Source organism: Rhamphochromis sp. 'chilingali' (assembly GCF_963969265.1).
Source record: "Rhamphochromis sp. 'chilingali' genome assembly, chromosome: 8".
Classification (NCBI taxonomy): domain Eukaryota; kingdom Metazoa; phylum Chordata; class Actinopteri; order Cichliformes; family Cichlidae; genus Rhamphochromis; species Rhamphochromis sp. 'chilingali'.
In genome coordinates this window covers 15,197,733-15,213,361 of record NC_137935.1, presented here as the reverse complement: position 1 = coordinate 15,213,361, position 15,629 = coordinate 15,197,733, and the positions used below count along the sequence as shown (strand labels likewise).

Below are 15,629 nucleotides of genomic sequence, written 5' to 3'. Positions count from 1 at the left end.
CTAAAGCCAGGCCCAGGGAGGGTGCCCAAGGGCAAGCCAGGCCTTAGTCCATGGGGCTTGGCCAGGCACAGCCCAAAAAAAGGACATGGGCCCATCGTCCTGCAGGAGGCACCGTAGGGGTCATGGGTGCATTGTGAGCTGGGTGGTGGTCAGGAGCAGAGGCCCTGGCGGACTGATACCTGGATACCAAGACTGGCAATTGGGAAATTGAATTTTACCTCTCTGATGGGGACAGAGGCTGAGTTAGTGTGTGAGGTTGAGAGGTACCAGCTGGATATAGTCGGGCTCACCTAAATGCACGGCTTGGGCTCTAGAACCAGTCTCCTGGAGAGAGGTGGTGGACTGGAGCGGGTATCCTAGTATCTCCTCGGCTTCCTGTCCGTACATTGGGCTTTCTTCAAGTGGACAAGAGGGTTCGTTCCCTGCGCCTTCGGGTCGGGTAACGGGTCTTGACCATCGTCTGCACTTATGCACCAAGTGGCGGTTCAGAGTACCCAGCATCTTGGAGTCCCTGGGTGGGGTGGTAGAGGGTGCTCCACCTGGGGACTCTGTGTTCCTACTGGGAGACTTCAATGCTCATGTGGGCAATGACAGTGAGACCTGAAGGGGCGCAAACGGCCTCCCGGATCTGATTGTTGTTGGACTTCTGTGCAAAACACAGTTTGGCCATAAGGAACACCGTGTTTGAACATGGTAACGGGCTTGGTTAGCCTGTGGGAATTTGGAGGCAGCTGATAGCTACCAACAGGCCAAGTGGAACACGGCTTGGGCAGTGGCTGAAGCAAAATTTTGGGTGTGGGAGGAGTTCGAAGAGGCCACAGAAAAAGACTTTCGGACTGCCTCAAAGAGATTCTGGCACACTGTCAGGCGACTTAGGAGGGGAAAGCGATTGCTCTACCTACACTGTGTATAGTGTTGGTGGAGCGCTGCGGACTTCAGCTGAGAAAATATTCAAGCTATGGAAAGAATATTTTGAGGACCTCCTTAATCCCACTGTCATGGCTTCCATGGATGAAGTGTGAGATGGCCCCACAACAGCCCTTTTGAATGTCTCCCTAATTATGAGGTCTCAAGGTTGGCAAGTATGCTCCCACTCCCCAAATGCTCTCAGCCAGCCACAAGCATGCTCTGCTACTCTGTCATAGTTAGCTGATATGACTGATAGGCTTAACGGCCTCTAGACTGTGGAGCAGCTATGCCATAAGTGAGTGGCAATGTGAACACAATAACACAACAATCAACTAACTTGTAATCGAGTGCGTTACAATATGTAAGGAAACATGTTAGAAGTGGCTACAGGTTGTATTTATTTTAAAGAACAGAACAGACTCAATATATGAAGAATCATACAGAAGGGTGAGAGAAGGCCAACAACATCCTAATTGTCCTTCTCACCTCAAGCTTCATGTTTTGAACAAGGCTCAAACACACAAATATGCATAAACACGCATATTTAACCCTGATAAAGTTATTTATTGTTAGCAGATTAGACATGCAACCCTTCTGCCTCCAGACAGCAGACAAGTACAAGCTAAACTACAACACTAGCAGGATATTCCTTTGTTTAGAAAAACATTGCATATAAGATAACAAAGCAGGTTGTTGTTTTGAGCCAGCCCTAAATCAGAAAGCAGGTTGTTGTTTTGAGCCAGCACTAAATCAGATTCTCTTGAGTCTAATTAAAGTTAAAGAAAATGTAGTTTAAACTGTATCTCAGTCAATTAAAAAATTGATAACAAATACGTATTTGGGATTTAAGCACATATAGAATATATTTTGAATAAGACTATAGTATATCACAGAGTTACTCCTCTCACCCCACCTTTTTGTTCCACAGGGATTAATTTTTGCTACTTTAAAATGTATAAATACAAGTCTTACTGTATACAGTGCCATATAATGCCACCCAGTGGTTTAGGTTTTCCAGACAGCATGCCATCTACGCAGAAATGGCCAGAACAGGGGTGGGCATTTTTACAACTGTTATTGGTAGCGTGTTTCTCTCATAGTGAGGAGATATGCAAGAGAAGAGGGGACCCTGAGAACCCCCAACTGTCTAAGAATGGGGATATTATACTAGGAGGGATGTTCTCTTTTCACAGCAGCTGGAAAGACAGAAAGGATAACTACATGCAGAAACCACTACCACTGCAATGTACCAGGTATAACATTGCAAAAATTTATTCAATTTTGAAATATCTAAAAGTGGTCTCCAAAAAAAAAAGGTGTCAGGTCTTTTGTCTCATTCTGGTTTAGATATTCATGTATTTCAGTTGTGTTACTGACGGATTGATTTTAACTGAGTGACATTTAACAATGTTCTGTGTCTTCTTCAATGTGAAACTAAATATTATATCAATTATTTACTGTTTGGATCAAGTTTGAATTTCAGAGAGTTCCAGTTTGCCCAGGCTATGCGTTTTGCCATTGAGGAGATTAACAACAGTTCAGATCTACTGCCAGGAGTCTCTCTGGGCTATAAAATGTATGATACTTGTGGCTCCATTGCCAGAGGTATAAAAGTTGCACTTGCCTTAGTAAATGGTAATGAATTTTTTTCTGCAGTGTCTGGAGTACCCTGTACCAGACCTGCATCAGTGCAGACCATTTTGGGAGAGACTTCTTCATCTCCTTGCATGGCAATATCAACTGTAATTGGGCCATTTTATATACCAATGGTAGGTAGGATTGGTAGAAATGTAAGAATTTCTGGAAAAAAAAAACCCCAACAAAAACCATTTGCCTTTATTGTTCCACTTTATCAATATATATCATTCTTTGTGTTTTTCCATGTGAATGAGTTCTTTTTCCTTTCTTTTAGATCAGTCACTTTGCCACATGTGCTTGTCTCAGTGACAAAACCAAGTACCCATCCTTCCTCAGAACAATACCAAGTGACTACTACCAGAGCAGAGCCCTGGCCCATTTGGTCAAGTACTTTGGATGGACTTGGGTTGGAGCTATTCGAACCAATGATGATTATGGAAATAATGGCATGGCCACATTCACAGAAACTGCACAGCAGCTGGGCATCTGTCTAGAGTATTCTGTATCTTTTTTTAGGACAGATCCCTATGAAAAAATTTAAAAGATCATTGAAACTATAAAGGCTTCAACCTCCAAGGTGATCATTGCCTTTCTTTCACACATGGATATGGATGTGCTAATAAATAAACTGTCTGTCCATGGCCTAACTGGGTACCAGTGGGTAGGCAGTGAGTCTTGGATATCTGATTCCCAAATAGCTGCAATGGATATACATCACATACTAGATGGTGCCATTGGTCTTTCAATTCCAAAAGCACATGTCAGTGGCTTGAAAGAGTTTATACTGAATGTAAAATCACTGAATTCATCTAATAATGAACTCTTTATTGAGTTCTGGGAGACACTATTTAGTTGTAAGTTCAAGGAGTTGAACTCAACAGCAGAAAATCCGAGGGAGTGCACTGGACATGAAGATATGACTGGAGTTCAAAACAGTTTCACTGATATGTCACTTATGTCTATCTTTAACAATGTCTACAAAGGAGTGTATGCTGTGGCCCATGCACTTCACAAAATCCTCAGCTGTAATGAAACATGTAACAAAAATGTGCAGCTAGATCCATTCATGGTGAGGTTACATTTGAACAAAAAGTAGCAGTTGTGCTGTCTGTGTTACAAAATGAGATTCAATAAATTAACAGACTGCTTGTCTTCTTAGATTTTGCAGCGCATTCTAAAAATTTATTTCAAAACAAAAGAAGGTGATGAGGTTTACTTTGATGAGAATGGAGATCCAGCAGCAAAGTATGAAATTATAAACTGGCAGCCAAGAAAAAACAGTATTGTGGAGTTTGTGACAGTTGGTCTTTACGATGCATCACTTTCTCCAGACAAACAGCTGACTTTGCAAAATAACTCATTAATTTGGGAAAGTAACACAAAGCAGGTAAGGTATTAGAAAATAATTAAAACCGTAATTAAAAGCTACAATTTCAATTTTGAATGTTTGAATTTGGTTTGAATTTGAGGCAATGAAAAATAAAGCTCAAATGATACAGGGACTTTTGTTGTAGTCATTGTGCATTTATCCATACAGGTGCCTGTGTCAGTTTGCAGTGAGAAATGTCCCCCAGGAACACGCAAGGTTCTCCAGAAAGGAAGGCCTGTTTGCTGCTATGACTGTATAAGATGTGCAGATGGCGAGATCAGCAACATTACAGGTTTTGTGCTCTAACAGAAACTTTAGAAGTTAGTGAGGCAGGCTTTGCATTTTTGTTTAATTCACATATCCCCCAAAGCCAGTAAAATACACCTTATACACCTTATAAAAAAGAAACAGACAAAAAGACCTATGCCAGATGTCTTTTCACAGTTCAAGAGTCAACTCCAGGTGACACCAAATCTTCAACGTTAATAGAAATAAAAAAAATATAACAAAACAGTCAACTCAGCAGATAACATGGGTTTGTAGGTTGATCTCTTTTCATTTTTGTATGCTCTATATTTGGCTAGGTGCAGAGTAGAAACTGGAGCAATGTAAGAAATGCATCATCTGCTATGTTGATGAGAAAGTGAAGAAATGTCAGGAAACATGTTGCTTCTTCTCTTTATGATTGTGTGACATCAGTAGCTTACTAGAGTAATTGTAGAAATGATATAGGATAAAGTAGATGTAAACACTGAAAATTATGCACTTGGGGAAAAGTGAAAAATCTACTCATGAAGTGTAACATCTGGTTCATTATCAATTTGCAGATTCTGTCAGCTGTGTGAGATGCCTCCCTGAGTTTTGGCCAAATCAGAAAAAAGATGCCTGTATTAAGAAAGAGGCAGTGTTTCTATCATATGAAGAAATTATGGGAGCACTCCTGACTGCTGCATCTTTATTTGGAACATGCATGACTACTGGTGTGGCATTAATATTCTTCAAATACAGGAAAACTCCTATTGTGAGGGCAAACAATTCTGAGCTGAGCTTCCTGCTGCTCTTCTCTTTGACATTGTGTTTCCTGTGTTCTCTGACATTCATTGGTCAGCCCTCTGAATGGTCTTGCATGCTGCGACATGTAGCATTTGGCATCACCTTTGTCCTTTGTATCTCTTGTGTTCTGGGGAAAACAATGGTTGTTTTAGTGGCTTTCCGGACTTCACGTCCAGGGAGCAATGTAATGAAATGGTTTGGACCTGCACAGCAGAGACTCTGTGTTACAGGTTTCACTCTTATACAAGTATTCATATGTGTCATCTGGCTAACAATTTCTCCGCCTTTTCCATTTAAGAATTTCAAAGAATTTAAAGATAAGATTACCTTAGAGTGTGCTTTGGGCTCTGTTGTAGGTTATTGGGCTGTGCTTGGCTACATTGGACTTTTGTCTCTCTTATGTTTTATTTTTGCTTTTCTGGCTCGGAAACTGCCTGATAATTTTAATGAAGCCAGGTTTATCACCTTTAGCATGCTGATATTTTGTGCAGTGTGGATCACATTTATCCCAGCGTATGTCAGCTCTCCAGGGAAGTTCAGTGTTGCTGTAGAAATATTTGCTATTCTTGCCTCCAGTTTTGGACTGCTGATTTGCATTTTTTTCCCCAAATGTTATATCATCTTACTGAAACCAGAAAGGAACACAAAAAAGAACATGATGGGAAAGGGAGCTCCATAATCATCTTTCTGAAAAAAATAAATAAAACAATATGTAAGCAATGGTTTGGATATTCAAACAACAGTTCACTTCATCCTTCGGTTACAAAGATTGTATTTTTAAAATGCATATGAATATACCAGTGACATTAATATGGTCATATTGCGAAAAGTATTCACGCTCACTCATCGAAATTATTGAATTTAGGTGTTTCAATCACAGGTGTATATAACCATGCATGTAGGCATGCAGACTGCTTCTACCATCTACTATCAAAAAGTTGATTCTGTTCATTGGACATAGTGTTTTCAGTAGGAGAAATGTTTTGTCACTCATCCAAGTGACTTCTTCACTCTCAGCTGACTTCAGCTTTCCCAAACCTACTCTACTTGGCTCTACTTTAAGAGTCACCACCATCTCAAAGCAGGATATCAAAGACATAGCACAAGTTTGTCCACGTGGAGGTATTTCTCCTCTTTATTGTGAGTGTTGTTAGAGTCATTGCTCAAAAAAGTTGTCATGGTGTGCGCTCTGTGAAAGGCAGGAGGAAGGACCCAAATGCAGGCCCAAAAATTAAACTCAAAGCGACAGCTTTATTTGCTAGAAAAACTCAAACATGAAATACAAGATAACTCAAACTAGAAACTCAAAGCACAAAACTCTAATCAGACAGCTGGGAAAACTAGAAAAGAAAACCAGGAACAGAGAACCAGAATGTTACCATAAGCACAGAGGAGAAAACGCAGCACAATGAAGGTACAACACAACAACTAACAGAAAGAAACACAGGACTTAAATACACAAGCAGGACAACAAGAGGATGGGGAACAGGTGGTACCCATACGGAAAAGAAATAGTAAAAACTTATATGTGATTTACTCATGAAAGTGGCCACTTTCATGAGTAAATCATATAAGGCTTACGTGATTTACTCATGAAAGTGGCCACTTTCGCATTACTTTCATATATTGTTTTAGTAAGTATCCAAAACATACAAGTTTCATTATATAATTTTTCAAGGGATCTTATATCTGTTTTCACACTTATATGCTTTTCATACAAGTTTCACACAAGACAGATACAAACTTTATAAGATTTATATATATCTTTTCCATATGGGTAACACAACTGGGACAAGTCAGACCTAACGAGACAAGGGAAGCAAAACCAGACACAGTGCACACAGTACAGGGAATATCAAAAGAAAACAGGAAACATATGACAGGCACAGAGGCATGGACTTGACACTGAACAGAGGGAACATGGAGCACGGGGACAGGATTAACTGGGGAACAAGAAAATAAACATGAAGACAGAACTACGCCTACACTAAACATGAGGGGCACAGGAACAAAACCCAAGAACTAGAAACCCCAAAGAAGAACTAGATAGCTAGAAATACAATACCATAAACCAAAAAGACTATTAATAATAAACTATGATGAAATCAAATATTAATAATAACACAAAACACTGGGTCACCAACCCATGACCGTTACAAAAGTAATGTATTACACAAATTACACAAAACACTTTTCTTAACCCTTTAAAACCAGTCGGAGCGGGCACGCTCTGTTTTGCATAACTATTTTTAAATCGCGGTAGCACTGCAACCACATAAGCTAGCGCAATAATTTTTTTTGCATATGAAACCGGAGGAGTTGTACTTACATCTTATGCCATCAGCTTGTCCTAGGTCACGGTTTCCTTCCACATATAGCTTTGCAAAAACTGCATAAAAAGTGTTTGCAGGAACAAAAACATAATATTCCAGAAACCCCAAGTGTTTTGGAGTTTGTACGTGTTTTGGAGTTTGCATGTGTTTTTTAGTTTGCAAGTGTTTTGGATTTTCCAAGTGTTTTGGAGTTTGTACGTGTTTTGGAGTTTGCAAGTCTTTTGGATTTTGCAAGTGTTTTGGAGTTTGTACGTGTTTTGGATTTTGCAAGTGTTTTGGAGTTTGTACGTGTTTTGGAGTTTGCAAGTGTTTTGGATTTTGCAAGTGTTTTGGAGTTTGTACGTGTTTTGGATTTTGCAAGTGTTTTGGAGTTTGTACGTGTTTTTTAGTTTGCAAGTGTTTTGGATTTTGCAAGTGTTTTGGAGTTTGTACGTGTTTTGGAGTTTGCAAGTGTTTTGGATTTTGCAAGTGTTTTGGAGTTTGTACGTGTTTTGGAGTTTGCATGTGTTTTTTAGTTTGCAAGTGTTTTGGAGTTTGTACGTGTTTTGGAGTTTGCATGTGTTTTTAGTTTGCAAGTGTTTTGGAGTTTGTACGTGTTTTGGAGTTTGCATGTGTTTTTTAGTTTGCAAGTGTTTTGGAGTTTGCAAGTGTTTTGGAGTTTTTACGTGCTTTGTCTCTAGGGGCCAACGTACAGTTGCATTCAACTAGCGCTTCAAAATAGGAGTGAGAGGAGCAAAAAGTAGCAGGTAATTTCAAATGGAGCATTTCTGTTTGTTGCACTGTGTGTCTGCTAGCTAAATTTACAGCAGCTGTATTTCACAGTAGTGATGCGCGAATCATGAACGAATCGTTCAATACTCGAGAATCACTTTACTGACTCATGAATCATGATTCACAAGCCCAACTAACTCACTGACTCATCCCTGTTGCTGTTAGCAGCAATGTATCTAGCTTATAATTAAAATTGTGGAGAAAAACACAACATCCAGTAACATAACAAAAAAAATTCTGCTCTGAACTTGAAGAAAAAACCCTGAGTACAAGCTCACATCAAGAAAATAGCTCCTCGGTTCACAGTAGCATCGCTCTGCTAACATGCTAACAGCACATTTGAGCTACTCACCCCCTCCCTTCCTGTGCTGAATCGTAAGCCTAAGCGAATCACTCAGGACTCACTAACCCCCTACCTCCTGTGCTGAATCGTAAGCGTAAGCAAATCACTCAGGACTCGCTCACCCCCTCCCTCCTGTGCTGAATCATAGAGCGAATGAATCACTCACTCGCTAACCCCCTCCCTCCTGTGTTGAATCGTAAGCGAATCACTCAGGACTCGCTCACCCCCTCCCTCCTGTGCTGAATCATAGAGCGAACGAATCACTCACCCCCTCCCTCCTGGCTCACAGCTTCTTCTTCTTCTTGGTTGGCAACCACTGTTAAGGCACATTACCGCCCCCTGGCTCACAGCTCAGTGGACATTTAGATGAGAAAATATATTTTTAACACATTTAAGGAAAATACTAATAAAATAAAAAATAAAAATATATTAAAATAAAAATAAATAAATGTTTATTAAGCAATTTTGATACGAAATTGCTTAATTTTAGAAATGTTTTTGCTCTTTTTTGCTCTATAAAATAGTTGTTTTCTTTTAGAATCATTCATCTTAGCAGTAGGATTTACATGAAAAGAGAAACAAATTAAGTTTGAGTGAAAATGTATATTTTTTGCACTCTCTGGTCGACTGACTCAGTGACTCAAAAAAACAGATTCACTTTGGTGAGTGATTCATTAAAACTCGATTCAGTAAAAAGAATCAAATTTACCATCACTATTTCACAGGGAGCAAAAAGAAAAAGAAGTAACTTCACTCAGAGATACTGTAGAGCAGAGCTTTCCAAAGCCCGCCCGAGCCATTGCAGGAGGGGGGGGGAGGCAGCGCTATGAAAAAGGAAAAAAAACAAACAAACAATTGCTTGGACACTGCTAGCACGGGGCGCCCACACAAACGCAAAGCAGGAGATGAAGCATAGCTGAATATGTTTCCAAACCAACTTCATTCTAAGCCAAAGACTAGAAAATATTGTGAAGCATACCTTCCCTTTGGCTTCACCTGCACAAGTGCCAAGGTAGGTCTCCCCTGCTTAATTGGTTTTCCCTGCGTCGGGAGCACGCGTTGGGCTGTTCAAATCACAGACAAACAGTATCCCACATTCTTGGTTTTTAGTTCACAATCACTTGTTGTAATAACTAACTACTCCTGACATTTTGGAGATGTTAAGTCTTTATACAGTAAAGTTACAGTGGGATACAAATAATATCAGGCTGATCCTGTCACGATTTGTCCCGTCTGTCTAAACAGTATCCTACAGTTGTTGACGTTTTTAAGCCCATGTTGCACAGAGAGGCATATGTTGAAAAATGTATTGATAGCAATGTTGAATATTATTACACAGGAAAAAAACAACTACACATAAAATAATTACACCATGATGCCTCTGCCTTTCTAAATGGGGGGACAGTAACTGCGTGTGTATATGTAAGCGTGTAAAACCTGAAGATAGTCAGATTAACAGTAACAATATTTTGTCTCTATCTGCCATTCTGCAATTCATCTCATGTAAACAATAACGTGCGCACAGCATGACGTGAAAAAAGGCACACACCTTTGAGGTTGTGTGACGAACTCTGTATTCCTCGTTCACACGTAAACGCAAAAAAGGAGTTTTAAAAAAATCTCAGTTTTCGGTGATTCGAAACGCCGTTTATGTGTGGACGAAAGTCCCAAACGCATAGAAAATGTCATGGTCCTGGGCCATGTGGGCCCAGTATTCTTAGTTCCTTGTATTTTTGTATTTCGTTCCTTATTTAGGCCATGTTTTGTGAGTTGCCCTGTTGTGTTGTTCCCTAAGTGTTTTCCCTTCATGGCTTTTACCCCCTGTGTGCCCCTCTGTGTATCTGTGAGCCCTCGTCTCTCCTTATGTTTTATTCCATGTTTCCCCTGCCCATTATGTCTAAGTTCTCCCCGTGCTCTCTCTCCCCCCTGTGTGCCCTCTATGTATTTATGAGCCCTCGTCTCCCTTTGTGGTTGTTTCATGTTTCCCCAGCCCGTTATGTCTGTGTTTTCCCCGTGCTCTCTCTCCTCCTGTCTGAACCTCTGTGCCGGTACATGTCATGTTCAGTTCACCCCGCCCTGTCTCGTTATGATTATCAGTGTCACCTGTGTTCCCCGTGTGTGCCCACTTTCCTCGTTTACCCTCTGTGTATTTCTGTCTGAGTCTCCCTCTGTTCGGCGTCGCGTTCTCCCTCATGTTGTGTGTAATTCTCCCCGTGGTTCGGTTCCTTGTACAGCTCATGCTTTAGTTTTCCCAGTTTTAGGTTATTTTGTATTACTTCTCGTGGCCAGCAATAAAGCTGTTTTTTTTGAGTTTATCCCCGTGTCTGTGAGTCTGCATCTTGGGTCCTTCTCCTGCCTGCCACACAGCAAACCATGACAGAAGAACGCGACCCCGAACTGGACCCAGCAGCTCACAACCCCTCCGCGGACCTCCAGGACGACTTGGTCTACACGGTGGAATACCACTGTGAGGAATGGGCGACGCTACCTCGAGGCGAATACCGGGAGACCGTAGCCGTCCGTCTTCAGCGGATGGTGTCCGGGCTCCCGTGGCTATTCGGCGCGCTGCGCCCCCACATCCAGGACTTTCTTGTGTCCGCCGTGGGCATCCGTCCGGGGCAGCTGTCCCAGAAAGAACCAGAAACGGTCAGGATCGGGACCATGGGGCTCACCACCGTTACGCCGCCTGTTCGCTTCTCATCGGCTTCTACATCTCCGCCACCGCCTGTCTACACTACGTGGCGCATGGAGATGCCAGAGGCCAGCGACTTCGGTGAAGAGGAGCGGCAGCAGGTGTTACGGGCGTATCGGGAGGACGAGCTCCGTTGGAAGCCCTGGCTTATCACCGAGGAGGAGCTCTCGTCAGCTGTCCCACCACAGACCGACCACCCCCCCTCGCCGCCGCGATCGGGCTACTCGTCTCCTGCTTCCTGCCTGGCACGGATGTGGTCTGAGGGCGAGGAGCCGGTCGCCACGGAAGGCCAGGCTGAGCCCACGGCTGCCCCTAAGAGGAAACGGCGTTCCCGCCGCTGTCGCGCACCGCCACGGCCCGTTCTGCCCTCCACTGAGCAACACGAGGTGGCTGTGGGGGGCGCGGATTCCGACCTCGAGGAGCGGCAGCGCGCCGTATGCGCGCAACCGGAGGAAGAGCTACGAGAGGAGCCATGGCTCGCTCCCCCCTACGATGAGGTTTTCCGCGGGACACGGCTAGCCCTTGGGGGCCCCCGGAGTTGCCTGGGACTTCCGCCTGCCACTCCGCTAACTACCGCCTCCTCAGCCGCTGCGACGCCTCAGGAGCCTCCATCTCCCACGTCTACGGGGCCCACGGCCAAAAGAAAACGGCGTTCGCGTTGCCACCGCATCGCCCGACGCTCGGAGGTGAGTGAAACTGTCCAGTCGCTCCAAGTTACCTCTGAGCAGAAGGCATGTGAGGAGGCTACGGACTTAGCCGGTGAGGTGGCTAGCAATGAGCCGTTCACCGAGCCGCAGGCCAGAGACAGTTCCGCTCCCGCTTCACTCAACCCGGCAGGGACCACAGACTTGATTCACAGACTGACAAGGTTTCCCACCGCCTTTGGTTTTAATAGCAGTAGGGAGGTGTTTCCTTTGGTGTCTCTTTCCGTGTCTGCAGTTCCAACTAAATCTGAGTTGCCTGTGGTTTCTCTCTTCCCTCCTGAGCCGGCCCTGCTCCTCCATCAGTCACTGAATGAAGGCAACGAAAGCATAGCTAGTGCTCCGGTGTGCCTAGCTACACTTGCTTTTCACGAACCAGAGACTGTGAACACTGGTCATGAACCCCTAGCATGTTACCAAGATGCACACATAACAGCAAATCATGGTGACCAGGACACTGTAATGTCGCAACACGTCTCCTGTCTCCCCATAGATAACAAACCAGGTGGTTCTGAACTGTTTTGCTCCAGCACCATAACCACCACTCAGGAGATGGAAGCTGGGGTCAGGATTTATGTGACACCATTTTCTCCTGCCTCTATGAACTCGTCACTAGATAGGGTTTTGGCCCCGAACAATGTCATAACCACCCTCTCTCAGCCTGAAGCGTCACCTGCTTCAGTTAATGGTTCACGTACCGTTTCACCTGTATCTGTCTCTCCACTCAATAGGGTTAACACTCTGCAGCCACAGATCACTGCGGGTACGGGTTCCAACAAACACGTCCATCCAACACACCACAGTCATGCTACCACGGTGCCAATGGTTAGGTCCATATCTGTGTATCTACTGTTTTTCCAGGAGTCAGCTCCTGGTGATCTAAGCTTTGTTTTTGTGGATCGAGTGGCGGTCTTTGTTTTCCGTATGGTCGAACCAGCTCCTCTGAGCCGCACACTACCACCGGTTGAGTCCAACCAGCTTATGTTGACCTCTCCTAGGACTACACAGACTGGGCTAGTAACCTCTGAGCCCCTTCGGACTGATGTAGACTCTGGGAACCTAATGATTGCTGGCTCAGAACTGGTGGTCCCTACCACTGTCCACTTCATGGTTTCTTGTGTTAAGCTGTTAAGTCCTATGGACTGTTTTTTACCTGCTCTCTCTCTCTCTGGGTTTGTGCCTCAGCAGCCTGTGTTTCCTCAGCTCCTAGTCCAGCCAGGGGCCTTCATAACTGTTTGTCCTGCGTCTGCTGTTGGACTCCCAGGTGTGCCTATCTGGCACCCTGCGGCGACGCCACCGCTTCGCGTCACGTCAGCTGGAGGGCCCGAGGAGCCCACCCAGCCACCTTCTGCTTCTGCTCCTCCTGGTCCAGCTCCAGCCTGTGCTTCGTCAGCTGCAGCTCCAGCCTGTGCTTCGTCAGCTGCAGCTCCAGCCTGTGCTTCGTCTGCTGCAGCTCCAGCCTCCGAGTCTTCGTCTGCTGCAGCTCCAGCCTCCGAGTCTTCGTCTGCTGCAGCTCCAGCCTCCGAGTCTTCGTCTGCTGCAGCTCCAGCCTCCGAGTCTTCGTCTGCTGCAGCTCCAGCCTCAGAGTCTTCGTCCTCGTCTGGCCCAGCCTCAGCCTGTGCTTCGCCTGGTCCAGCTTCATCCGCGTCGTTATCCTCGCCGGGTCCGGCCCCAGCCTCTGCAGCGACGCCTGGTCCGGCCCCCGCATCGCCACCGTCTGGTCCTGCCTCGTCTGGTCCTGTGCCCACCAGGCCACGGCCAGCACGCCTGAGACTGGAGAGCCGCCGCTGCCTTCGGCGCGGCCGGCCCCCTGAACTGCTCCGTCGTCTCCTTCGCCGCCGCCGCTGCCTTCCGTGCTCGGCCCCCTGAACTGCTCCGTCGTCTCCTTCGCCGCCGCCGCTGCCTTCGGCGCGGTCGGCCCCCTGAACTGCTCCGTCGTCTCCTTTGCCGCCGCCGCTGCCTTCCGCACGGCCGGCCTCCGGACCAGCTCTGTCACCTGTGCCACCCGCCTGGTCGGCCCCCCGACCGTGTGACCCGTGAACTCTTGTGCCTGTGGGCTCTGGGTCGGCCCCCTGAACTTTATTTGGACTATGGTCATGTGCTCCTGTGTTTTCTGTTGTTTGTTTTGTTTCCCGTTCTGGTCCCTCTGTCCTGGTCCCCCGCCTCCCGCCCTGGGTGGGTTGTTTTCTGTTTTTGTTTTGTTTTTCGGGTTTGGGCTGTCGGGAGCCAGCCCTTTAGGGGGGGGTGATGTCATGGTCCTGGGCCATGTGGGCCCAGTATTCTTAGTTCCTTGTATTTTTGTATTTCGTTCCTTATTTAGGCCATGTTTTGTGAGTTGCCCTGTTGTGTTGTTCCCTAAGTGTTTTCCCTTCATGGCTTTTACCCCCTGTGTGCCCCTCTGTGTATCTGTGAGCCCTCGTCTCTCCTTATGTTTTATTCCATGTTTCCCCTGCCCATTATGTCTAAGTTCTCCCCGTGCTCTCTCTCCCCCCTGTGTGCCCTCTATGTATTTATGAGCCCTCGTCTCCCTTTGTGGTTGTTTCATGTTTCCCCAGCCCGTTATGTCTGTGTTTTCCCCGTGCTCTCTCTCCTCCTGTCTGAACCTCTGTGCCGGTACATGTCATGTTCAGTTCACCCCGCCCTGTCTCGTTATGATTATCAGTGTCACCTGTGTTCCCCGTGTGTGCCCACTTTCCTCGTTTACCCTCTGTGTATTTCTGTCTGAGTCTCCCTCTGTTCGGCGTCGCGTTCTCCCTCATGTTGTGTGTAATTCTCCCCGTGGTTCGGTTCCTTGTACAGCTCATGCTTTAGTTTTCCCAGTTTTAGGTTATTTTGTATTACTTCTCGTGGCCAGCAATAAAGCTGTGTTTTTTGAGTTTATCCCCGTGTCTGTGAGTCTGCATCTTGGGTCCTTCTCCTGCCTGCCACACAGCAAACCATGACAGAAAAAGCTGCGTTTTCAAAAAAAACAAACATTTTTCTTGTAAAAGAAAGGAGGGCCTAACGAAAAAAGTTTGATATAGAGTAAGATAAGAAAGACAGGACAGGAGAGGAAGAAGAGACATTCTGATTGGTATTTGATTATTGGAAATTTAAACCTTATTAGTAAGTCCTCGTGTTTTGGACTTTGTGTCTGTACATGTGACATTATGTTTTTTCATGTTGTAAGACGTGCTGCAGGTAGATTTTTATTTAAAGGTTGCATGGAGTTTAGTGCAGGGTAAGCAGTAATGGATTCAAAATAAAGCACTGTGTTGGACTGGAACACAATGGCTGCTGTGGTGCTCATGGTCAAAGTGACTCTTTACATTAGGAGTAACGGAATACATGTACCGCCGTTATGTATTTAAAATACAATATATGAGTAACTGTATTCTGTTACATTTACAGTTTAAAAAGGTGGTATTCAGAATACACATGCTTTTTTGAAATAAAGAGATTACACGGCGGCCTTTTCCTGTTTCATATGTTAGGTTAGGCCAGGGGTTCCCAAACTTTTTTCGCTGGGCCCCCCTTTGTTTTACAGAAAAATGTTCGCGCCCCCCTCGCACGCACACGCACATCCTCCAACCACACACACGCATATTTTGCTCAATTGTGGTTTATTTCACACCTCAAACATTTAGTAAACAAATAAGCAAATACAAGTAATCTACAGGTAGTAAGAAAATAAACTACTAACTCTTTTACGCTACGTCTGCACCTACATGGGTATTTTTGAAAACTGCAACCACAGCCTCCCAAACACTGTTCAGAGAGGTGTACTGTTTTCCCTCCTTGTAAATCTCACATTTGATGATGGACCACAGGTTCTCAATGG

The 15,629-nt window shown here is 44.9% G+C and overlaps 1 pseudogene across 1 annotated transcript; it reads left to right on the top strand.

Moving 5' to 3' along the window:
• The first annotated feature begins 1,932 nt into the window (after positions 1 to 1,932).
• On the top strand, positions 1,933 to 5,648 carry LOC308401554 (extracellular calcium-sensing receptor-like; annotated as a pseudogene). The gene is made up of 6 exons: positions 1,933 to 2,162; positions 2,381 to 2,678; positions 2,822 to 3,616; positions 3,707 to 3,934; positions 4,085 to 4,208; positions 4,744 to 5,648. The product of its transcript is annotated as an extracellular calcium-sensing receptor-like (transcript).
• Positions 5,649 to 15,629: the final 9,981 nt, after the last annotated feature.